Raw genomic sequence first — 12,057 nt, forward strand, 5'->3', positions numbered from 1 at the left:
CCGATGTATTTGGCTTTTTTTCCATCCGATGAGAGAAGCTTCCTGCAAATTGTTCTGTTTATCGGGTTTAAAGAGAAATAGTATCACATTTAGAAGGGTATTTCTAGAGAGTTTTATATACGCGTGCTCGATACTACTATGTGAAATACAATAGAATAGACAGAGTAATCGGAGAATAGCGTGCAATCCAATCCAAGTTGTAAAATTTCATGGTAAACGTAAAACAGTGCATACAAAATTAAACGGGTGCGGCTATTAAGCATAATTTCGCAAAAATTTATCTTTCATTCTTTTTATTCTTATCCGACGCATACATATTTAAATTCGCTATACTTTTAAGTGCATCGCTTAGTAAGGCCATTTATTTCTTCAATCGGTTTCCGAGTCATTAGCTTTATAATCGGCACTTTTTTTGCTCGCACACTGGCGGAGCCGAGTCGTGTCGCGATGTAGGTTCGATAAATTCAAGTCGGTGGTGTCGGCGATATCGATGGGGCTTCGTTCCCTGGATAAACGACGGTTACGATTAGAGGAGAGTTACGCCTACGAATTCGCCGATTATTTCGATCTAGTGCGGTTCAATTTGCTGGACAATCTGCAGGAACGTGAATCCCGTTTGTATGCCGGAACGAATGTTCCGATGCGTTTAGACAGGAAAGAGCTTGCTTCCTCTCGCTTCCATTAATTATTTCTAGATATCCGCGTGGTGGCCTTAATTTTTAAACAGTTAGTCGTAAACCTCTCGATCACGTACGCAAAGCAATTTAATCTTCCGATAGGAACTGTGTGTCCCGGGGAATTTATTAGTTTCATGGATTTTTACTTAAAAAAAAAAGAGAGAGAAATATAAAAATTGTCTCTTATTGAATATAGAATAACGAATAAGGCAATTAAGTTTTTTTCCCGATAAATTGTGTAATAAAAGAAATCGCAAAAAGTTGTGAAATTGTTATCAAAGATCCTGACAGAGAGATTGTTAACGTGACTGAATCAATTGTTATTGAGGCGTATATATGGCGCTCAAAGAGAGAAACGAGGACCTATAGTTGATTTAACTGAACGAGAAGAGTACAAATTCAACGTGCAACGAGAATAGTACAGCTGACGTGACTTGATTCGAACAAAATATTTGTTTGGCAATTCGACAAGAATTTGATCGAATGTACGATGAGTTACGCGCGGAATTCCGTCAAACGCTGATGAAAAAGCCAAAATAATGGCTGACGCGCAAACAACATTCTTCCCGTTCTTTGATCGCGCACGTGATCGTACACTCATATGCTTCTTCAGCGAGATAATTGCTGTAATTTGAATGTTTTTTTTTCGGAAGGCAACGAGAAGGCAAGACTCTGTAATGGAAAGAAAGGAAGTTATTTCTCTCGAGGCCGAGGGGAGGTTCTTGCTCCGGTCTTTCGACGTCGTTAATTAACCACAAAGACTCGTTTTTGCTGCAACGAATAATTTTTTATTCTCCGATATCGAGGTGCACGAATACTTTTAGTTTTAATTAAGGTGACCGTATTATAACTTCGTAGACATATGAAATATGAGAATTTCGGAGCAATCGATACGACTATTTGTTGAGATATTTCTTGTTTTTTACATGTAGAATATTCTAGGTATCGTAGAATTATAAAATATCTCTTTTATTATATTAAAAAACAATACTTTGTTTTAAGAAATATATTTTTATGTTTCGCAAATATATATATTTATATAAATTTATAATTAAATTTTTTTTAAGAGCTCTGACAACATAGCTATATTAAACTAATAGAAAATAGTGCTAAATTGACAAATGAGTAGAGTGGCATGAGTTTCCAATTTTATCGGAATTATTTCATTACGTTTGTTAACATTATTTAGAGACATAACTTCGTACGATCTTGAGAAAATACTAGTTGCAATATATTACGAACAAGGGTTTCGAGAGTCCAACGGGTCAGTCATTATTAAATAATCATGTTGGCACAGTCAGGTGGCAAATGCGATTCCCTTGCTGCTTCAGTAGTAATAGATGTTGGTATAAACTTCCGATAAACTACCTCTGGATCTCTGGTTACTCGTAAACAGAATCATCTTGGGTCCATAACAAATGCAATGGTCATGACTGACGAAATATGGTTAGTGCATTATTACATTTCACAATCAATTGAATAATATCACAATTTTAATCTCTGTGAAGTATTGTCATATAAAATTATAAAGAGAGAGTAGTATATTATAGTATATCGCGTCTCTAGGTAATTTAAGTTTTTTAGAAATTACATAAGAATTATTAATGCAATTTTTCTCGATCCAAGGTATCCGCGTAGCTTATTTCATAAAGTTAACACTGTAAAAATTTCTATATAATTATCAAGAAAAAGTAAGATTTTAAGACTTTTAGACTTATAATAAAAAAAATATTTCATATTTTATGTTTACAGAAATATTATTTATTAATTTGGAAAACGTACAAAAAGAATATTATTTTTTTGTTTTTATTTATCTCTACTTTTATTTACTTTCATTAAATCATTGGACAAGCGTATATTTAATTATTTCCAAAGCCTTTGCAAATTGTGTTTTATTGCAATTTTGTTGCGAAAAATATGTTTTTCGTAAAAATTACAAAAGAATAAAAATATTATATAATAAAAAGAGGAAGAGAAAAATAAAATCTTCTGTATCAAACTTATACACTTGACGCAAACTTTATGTTAATATTGCAACTAGTTTCTCTTCGAGAATTTTTAATCTTTATCGTCTTTATACAATATATATAAAGTACTGCTATCGTATATATTTTTTCTTGGAGAAAACATTATGCTCTTTATGATAAAACTACCAACTTTCAACTGCTATTCGCAGAACGTAATGTTAACGACATAAACGAGCCATTCAAGTTGAATTCCTGAAGATGCACCTGTCGTGAGATTGTAGACGCATTGAAAATCGGCATTAAGCTGTCCATGCATCAAATTCTGTCTGCAGAATTGAGCTTGCTTCGATATGAATACCAAGTAGACGTAGTCTAGCTACGAAATGGTCAAAGACGGATGTCCGCACGCATTCGTCGTGAATTCCAGGCTTCCCATTTCCCATTCCATCTCAGAATTTCCAAGCAAATTCCATGCCTGCTCGTCAAAGAGAATGACCGCCCATTATTGTGCTTTGAAACTTTCAGGACTTGTGTTTTAATCGATTTTTCTATAGTTTCTTCCATCGCGATTATTTATTAACGTGTTTCACCGAGTCAGTCGATAAAGATAATTATAAATTTTATAGCTAGTAATCGAGATTTGGTGTTTACGATAAGTAAGGTGAAGGTTAATGCACTGTTTAACCTCGACTCTTAAGTTTCGTGTCTAAAATGATTATGTCCTCTTCACGATAGGGTAATTTCTCGCGACGAATAGAATGAAAGTAAAATGTCGTAAAAACTGCATCGCGTGTTTGTTCGAACAAAATAATAAAAACTATGTGCAGTCATATACACTTGACGTTGCATAAAATAATTTATGATAGAATGTATCACATGTATACAATTTATTATCGAAAGAGAGAGCGAGAGAGGATTATATCTCACATTGTTTAACGATCATATCATGATTAATGTGAGCGATTCACTTGATACGCTTCGCTATAATAAAAACACTGAATAGTAAAAGAGTCTTTTCCACGAAATCAAAGACTAAGGATCATATTGATGCGTTGGATCCGACGATAAACATACTGGCGAGGAACACATAGTATATGTAAAAAAGGAAAAAGAGAGAAAATATATATGCTCATGATTTTGTAAATTTTTTTAGATCTTTTCCCTCGAGACCTCGATTTGAGCGTCACGGCTGTTTGAAACAAACACGTGTATCGATCGCATCTGCTCTGTGGTATATCAAAGCACGAAATACTTTTCGAGTCGATGAGTTTTCTTCTTTCTGTGTGTTACTTTTCCACCCCTCTGTGCTCCTTCATATTCGCGGTCTTTTGTCTCCAGTCAGAGGCATAGCCGCGCTTCTACGGCGTAGATGGAGAAAATTCCGTCGTATCGACATAAAATACCGTCTGAGAATGGGCTTTTATACATTTCATCTGGAATTCAATTCTCGTCTGTGAAAAGGGCCGTGCGTGAACGAATATCACGATATTATTACGCGCGCGGTAGTCCGAAATAATTACATCTAGATCAACGATTTCAGAAAACGCATTGTTTTAATCGGTTTAATTTTACATTTTGAGCTTTTTTCTATATTATTTATTTATATTTAATCAATCTGTATTTATATTATAGTTGTTTATTTATATTTAGTAATCATAAAATCGTAGCTATAAAATTGAGCCTGTTATTTGTTATGTTTGGTAAATATCGATAAAAATCAGAGTTTTCGTCAACTTTTCGAAAATCAATGATTTTGATTGAAATCTATCTATATAATCTCTATATTAAAATCCCTTTTAAAGAATTTTTAAAGCCCCCCTGATTCTATTGTTGCAATATACAATGAAAATATGTGAGTTATTTATATATATCAGCGCTTTTTGAAGTTAAATATATTATTCATCGGTATATCGAAAAAATGAAGATTGTGAATTTTATAAAAGCGATATATCATAAAAATATAATCCGTATTAACACGGAATACAAACAAATGTATTGTTCGATACTCTGCAACGAGCGTAGAAAGTTGGAATGGTGTTAATACGTTTGGCACCGTACAGTCGGGTTGTTTTGCGAAAAGCAAATGTTTTGTTAACGATTCGTTTCCGTTCGGCCAATCGTTTTGAGAGTCCTTTTCGAGAGAGATTTAATTAACCAAGTACGCGACATTTTCCACGTTTGTTCAGAAATATCTATTCGATTGCGCTGATTGTTTCTCTCTAACCGCGCATGTATTTTCGTGTTTTGCATTAAATAAATCATAGATTATTTTTGCGCTGGATAAGTGGATTAAAAATATATTACTTTCAAATAAAAATTTAAAATAAAAATAAAAGATTAAAATATGTTTTTTATTTAAATTACACCTTGGAAAGTTGCTTTCAGAAAATATTACCAAGCTAATAAATATCGCGTTATAATGTTGAAATAACACAATTATTTTCATTTATTTATAAATGCAATTTTTAATTTTGACAATCAAGCGTGATGACATTTTTTGGTCTCTTTCAAATGTGCATTTGCGTTTGAAACGATGTTATTTAACTTCAAGTCGTATTTGCGTTTTTTGTCAGAAATGCGAATCAGAAATGGTTGATAACTATGATTCACACGGAAAATCGAAGAGAGATAGACTATCGACAACAGCAGTGGTATAATTAGTCCAGTCCGCTTCGTGTCTCGATCGACCTCGTTGTTTTGGTGGCGATGCGATCTTCTATTCTAGTCGCATACTCTATCGCGAACATCTATGTCGCTCGCTAATAAATATACGGCGAGGGGGAAGCGCGACGCGGGGCAACAGATGCAGGCTGTAGCTGCGAGCTACCGGATTCACGATTAACGACCGGCGATGTATCGCGGCGCACAAATATCGCGTCTGCCGGATGGAGATTCTATTAGCGAAACGCCGCGTCGCTGGTTAGAAGCAAGAGCTTAAAGCAGAATAATGCACTTGCGCAGACGCGATTAAGTCCGTCGACTGATTACTTCGAGTTTAAAGGTAGCAGTTTAATACGGTAACTCTTTAACGAGCAATAATAGCGCGAAGAGGAATATAACTCTGGGAAGTAATGCGTATTGCGTTCTGCGAAATGCATATAAATATATTACACATATCATAGATATAACCTCTGTTAATAGAAACTCTATTCATTAATTAATATTATACTTATAAAATTAGAGAGATACATAAAATTATTAATTAGAGATATAATTTTATTTATTGTAGTCTATTTTGTATTTATTTCTTAGATAAATAATATAAAATTAATTGATTAGAAAGTACAGAGTTACGAATTTTATATTTTTAACATTTTATTAAATTATTTATTAAAGATTAAATTGTTTTCTCTATACATTCTATTTTTAGAATTAATAATTCACTGAATGGTATTCTCATAGAAAATAATACTTAATTAATGGAAATGGAAAATTTTTATTTTACGTTCTTATTCATTTTCATAAATCATAATTGGAGTCAAAATTTATTTGAATTAATTTTGTTAAAAAAGTTTTAGCAAATTTGTTCTAGAAGTTTGCGCAAATTTAATTTAAAATATATAACTTTATCGCAATTTCCGAGCTATGGCAAGAATGTAGTAGACATAAAAGTTACAGAATTTGCAGTTAATTTTCATTTACTGTGTAACCATTATCTATCAAGTAATAAAATTTTGTATAATATAATTAACCTAACAGTAATAATATTTGAAATTATCGCGCATCGAATTTCGGCGTTATAATAACTGATTGAAAGTTCTTCATCCAATAATTCTCGTGTATTACTTTGTATAAAGTTGTGTAACGCGTTAATGCACGACTGTTGGTTATGACTTGCTTGGATGGGTCACGACCGTGATTGGGACCGGTGAATTTATGTCCTACAGTTTATCACATCGTGCAAACATCTGTTTAATATCACCTGCATGTGTCAACCGTCGACAAATTATTTCCCTCATGGATTATTCTGGAAAATCAAGCTTTATTATCAGGCAAAATATGCACAGTTCACAAAACACGCTCAACTTTGCTAAACGCGAGTTCGAGAAACATAGGAGATAAATAATTGGAAATTTTATTATGCCATTTCGTATTTTCTGACATAAAAAATTTACTCTCTTTGAAATATACATTTTGCAATATATAGTTTCCAAAAGAGATTTACTAACATATTTTTTGTTTTACACCTCTCAGAGGTAAAATGCGCTGTTAATTACGAATGGTTAACTATGCATTTTTTAATACTTTGGCAAACAAAATAACAATTTAATAACGTGATATTCGGGTAAACAATTTAGTATTCACGAAACTTTAAGCATTTATTAATCCTTACACTGTATTAATTTCACGTTACATCGCCGTTATTCATTCGTAAATGCATTCATATTGACATAGTAACGATGTAAAATTTAACGAACCACGCAATGTAATTATCATCTTTGATTTGATCAACATATGTAATGCAGTTCTCGATAATAAAGTGCTAATCTACTCAGCAAGGATGCCAATTTGAATTCTAATGATTCCAGATGCGATTTTTTCAATTACCACATAGAACATTCTCTTCATTCTCGTTTATATACGAGCAATGCGTTAAAAAATTAAAATATCTAACTAAGAGAATTCAATGTTTTCTAATAAATTTATATTTCTAAAATATGTATATAATTTTCAAACGATCTGTCCGAAGATACGAATCTCTGTCATCTTTAATCATCATTTAGCGCAATTAAAAAGTTTTTTAATTAAAATATATTTTTTTTGTCAATTGGATTTATTTTGTGTTGGTCACATGTTAATTGATGCCCCTTGCTGTTGACACAACTGCAAGAAAAAAACATTATTTTTCGGGAGCGATCGGAAGCAGGCAATAATCAAGGGTGGTGACGCACCCTATAAACACGTTACTGGCTCCGTATGCAACACCGCGGGGGATTAAGCCTCGTTCACGGGCGCTAACCCCTTCGAATCTGCATGAAATTAACGCAAAGTTTACCGAGCGAACCCTACTCAGCTTGTAGACAAAGTTTTCGAAGAGCTTACGAGGAGCTGCGAGGGTAAAAGTGACTCCGACGTGCGCGTATGTGCATGTAATACTACGCGTACCGGGCTTGAAGGGGTTGAGGGTGTAATAATCTTGTTATGAAGTACGTCGGATACGACAAGTCATGAGGTATATCGAACTCTGATTGTCGCTGACTCGAAATTGCCAAAGTCGGGGCGGTGACGGAAATTCATGTGCGTTGTAATTTTATTCGATATAAATTTATATACATCTATTCATCTATATATATCTGCTATGAATTTATATATCTACATATATCTTTGCAATTTCTAAATAACTCTCACATTTGTAATTCCCAACTCTATTTCCGGGCTCTAGCTCTTCTCGTTACTTGAGAAATTCGCATAATAAGCTTTCGCACGTCGTAAAATTGAAAATTTCAAAGTTGTTGCATTTAATCGAGTTTGTCAACTACATCGTTGCAAATCGAATCGATTCCATTTGCGGATACTACTAGCGCGCTGTAGGCGTCGCGTTTCATTTAGATAATTTTAAATACTTTGTAACAAATAAACATACGACGCAAATTGCGGTCAAATTAATCTCGCAGCTTCATTTTCATAAATCTGCATAAAATTAACGGATATGTTTGATAGAGGAAAACAAATTTCTCTCTCACGAGACTTTGCGCTTCGCGTTTCTAAGCGTAGCGAAATGTCCTGAAGTCTATAGGTACATTGAGCAACTTCTCGAGAAGGGAGCAAAATTTCTTTACAGGAAGTTATAATGTAATTTATCATAACGTAAGTTTGCCTCGGATAATCTGTTCTTCTTCGAGTTGATAAGATATGACGGAAGAAGAAGGCGAACTCCTTTCCTTTATCAGATTAAAATTCTACTTTAGAGTTACAAAGAATACTATTATCACTAAAATAATTTTAATGAAATGTGATTGCAGAAAATATTCTGCCAATTGATATAAAAATTATTTAAAATGCGCCCAAATCGCGTAATATATTCTAATACATGCGAGTATCTTTAAATCTTCCTCTACTTCTATCTTTCTTGCATATTCATGTAAAGTTAGTACTAATTTCGTTTAGAATGTTAATTGTACTTTCCACGTTAACGAACTCAGCCAATCCGGAATAACGCTTTCTACAACCATCGCACATGTAAAGCCATTGTAATTACGGTTGCTGATTTGATTGTCTCCAATTTCGTTGTTATTACATATCAGATTATTTCTACAATTACTACATTATATTTGCATTTTTTTGATACGTGTATTTATTGCTCGTGTATGTTGAAATAATTTTCTCCGTTCGCACATATATATGTGACTGAATGATAGTGACAAATAGTGACTTACAGTGAATTTTAATTCAACAATTTTAATTCTCTCCATTTATCTTTCTGATTCGGACTAGACAAGCTTCTTATTCATAACAGTCATTTGAGATAAAGAATTTCTTTCACAAAGATTAAATCACAAAGATTAAATTACAAGATTATCGGGATACATTTCTTACTTGTGAGTACTAATTGTATTATCAAAAGTTTTAACGAAATTGGAAAAGCTCACTGAACATCCTACGAAAACATAAATTTGTTATAAATTTGTCAAGATTATTATGTCATATAAGACAAAATTAATAATATAAATTAATAATATGACATCTTACATAGATAAATTTTAAATGTACGAATTTTATTTGTATTACATTTGTATTTTGTCATAATATACAATAATTAACGAAAATATCTAATGAGAAAGTTAGATCTGAAAATCAGATGTATTATCTTCAAAGAAAACTTATTCTAATGTTAATTAATTATTAATTAATTAGACAGCATGTTATAGCATATTATAATTAATGCTGAAAAGCATAGGGAGTGAGCAAAAGTACAATATAGTATATTAATTTCTTTACACGAAACACGATCGTCATACATCCATGTTTCGGATAATATATAGCATAATGAAATTCAGTTTTACACAACAGAGTAGTACATCTCGAAATCCCACGTGACAACGGCGATGGCATTAATATCCCTCGAATAGTTATATGGCATGAATTAGTGAATTATTAATACTATTAATTAAATAAGCTTTCATATAAGAACACTATATTTTCTAATATGTAAAGTTTAATTTTTGAGTTTAGTGTGGATCTATTTCTTAAACTGTTTTTTTTTTAATTTTAATACCTCTCCTACCCTAATTTGATACTTTTCCACATTTTGAATCTTTTATTTGAATGAGGAATTCTTGCTTCGATAAAGCTGAAATTCAAAAAAATGTCTGACTCACGACTTCTCTTCCGAATACTTCACACACACATACATATATATATTCACACACATAGAAATGCGTCTATGTTACAAACGCAAGGTAATGAAAATGTCAAACGTCATTCTGTCATATCGTTTCACGTCGTTGATCACGATTGTCAGAAACATAGCTTTGCGCTTGCCTCTCCATGGCTCGACGAATATAATCGTTTTAGATCATTGCCGTATTAGGCATAGTACCATTGGACAATGCGATATGTATACCAGTAGATAATCTATTATCTGCCGTGTGTTAAATCTGGAATGCTTTGATGTATTAAAGTTTCGTTAAGAACACAAAGAGAATAGCTTATCTATACATGAGACCTAATAGGTAAAATTAATCAATGATCGAATGAAATGTATGGTTGAACAATCACGTCGAATATTTTGCCGCATTACATTTTCGACGATTTATTTTAACGCTCTGAAGAATAAATTGAACTACTATCTATGATAAGAAATTTCGAGCAGAGTCAATAAGTTGTCTAAAAGCACACACACAATTTCACAGACAATCTATACATCAAATTTATTATTTTTTAAAGATACGATATTAATAAATAATTTTTAATAATGTCGCTACATATGCTTGTGAAACATTTTACTGTTTTTATGGTGTACATTAATTTAACATTTGCAGAGTAATATTTATTTTTAGCACAAAAAAGGATTATTTTATCGACACTAGGGGATGAATGAGATGCAAATTGAATTTATCTGCTAAAACGCGTATTAATATATAATTTCTGGTTTTCCGATGCATCTGACAGCAAGAGAGAGATGGGATGGTGAGCCACCTTGTACATTAATGTAACAGGGTGCAGGGCGTACATTGCGGCGTGGTAAATAGACCATGTAAATGGCGAAATTGTAACAGAAGCGTGAACATACCAAGTGTATATCTCGCGGTGTGAGAATTCCGAAAATAATTCAGATTACTCTTTCTCTATCTTTCTCTTATTATATGGCTATTAATTCTTGATATATACAGTTCTTTCAAGAGATTTTTTATACCAATGTGTTTGACAGATGTTTGTCTCTCTCTCTCATTTTTGTAGCGATAAAGTAAACAAGTAAAATCTTGTATAAAAAAAAGTTCTTTTAGAAACTTACAATCGGTTTTCGATTTAATCGTCTCAGAGGAACGAACAATCGTTTGTTTCTGTGTTTACACAGGATTTGGACGTTCGTAAACATACGTTTTGATGTGTTACCTCGGCAAGCAACCCGAAGCAGAATTTCCAAGTTGTACTGCTCGAGTCTACGTGCAGGTCCGGTTCCATGTCACAGTGTCTCCGTTACAATTACATTGCACCTACAGACCGGGTTATGTGATACGTGTTTACGATTTAGCGTTGGATAGCATCGTGATGGGGACGAAAGCCGTACATTCAACACTAGCAAAACGTGTGGCGAAAATAAATATCTGTAGTTCCCATTTTCACAGAAGATCGTAAAGACATGTTTAATTATTTATCAATTATTTTAATTAATTTAATTCATTTTAATTAATATTAAACCGAATAAAATAAATATTTAGTTTGCTTTATAAATAAGAATCTATGCCTGAGGTTGAGACGTATCGCATTTATAGAATTTTATATAATGTTTGTAAAGCTTTGAGTGCATACGCTAAAATATGAGAGAGAAAGAGAAATAAAACTCACTGAAAATATTTATAAATTTGCGAGTACATATTTCTTCGAAAATAATTAAAGAGCTAGACACAGAGAAATTGCAATTTTATTTCTTCTAAAAGCGACTAAAAATATTCGACAGTTTTACTGTTTGCTTTGATTTCATATTTTCAGAATAAAAATTTCTTGTTATTTTTTTATCGAAATCGCACTTTAGGAATCGGAGAGTCCTTATGAATTTTAAACATCATTTTCTTTCGGTTCGCTTTCTCGAATCTTTCCTTTTGCCTGCTCTTCCGTGACAATGAATACGCCAGAAGTATTATTGCATTATTTAACGCATACTTCAATAAACTTTTATATAAATCGTCTTTTTAAAGAAGGAAGAATAGTTATATACTTGAGCTGGACCGGAACTACAACCACCCTTCTTA

The sequence above is a fragment of the Prenolepis imparis genome, unplaced genomic scaffold (genome assembly GCF_030444845.1).
Source record: "Prenolepis imparis isolate NDT839.2.m4 unplaced genomic scaffold, iyPreImpa1.0 SCAF_5, whole genome shotgun sequence".
In the NCBI taxonomy this organism is placed as follows: domain Eukaryota; kingdom Metazoa; phylum Arthropoda; class Insecta; order Hymenoptera; family Formicidae; genus Prenolepis; species Prenolepis imparis.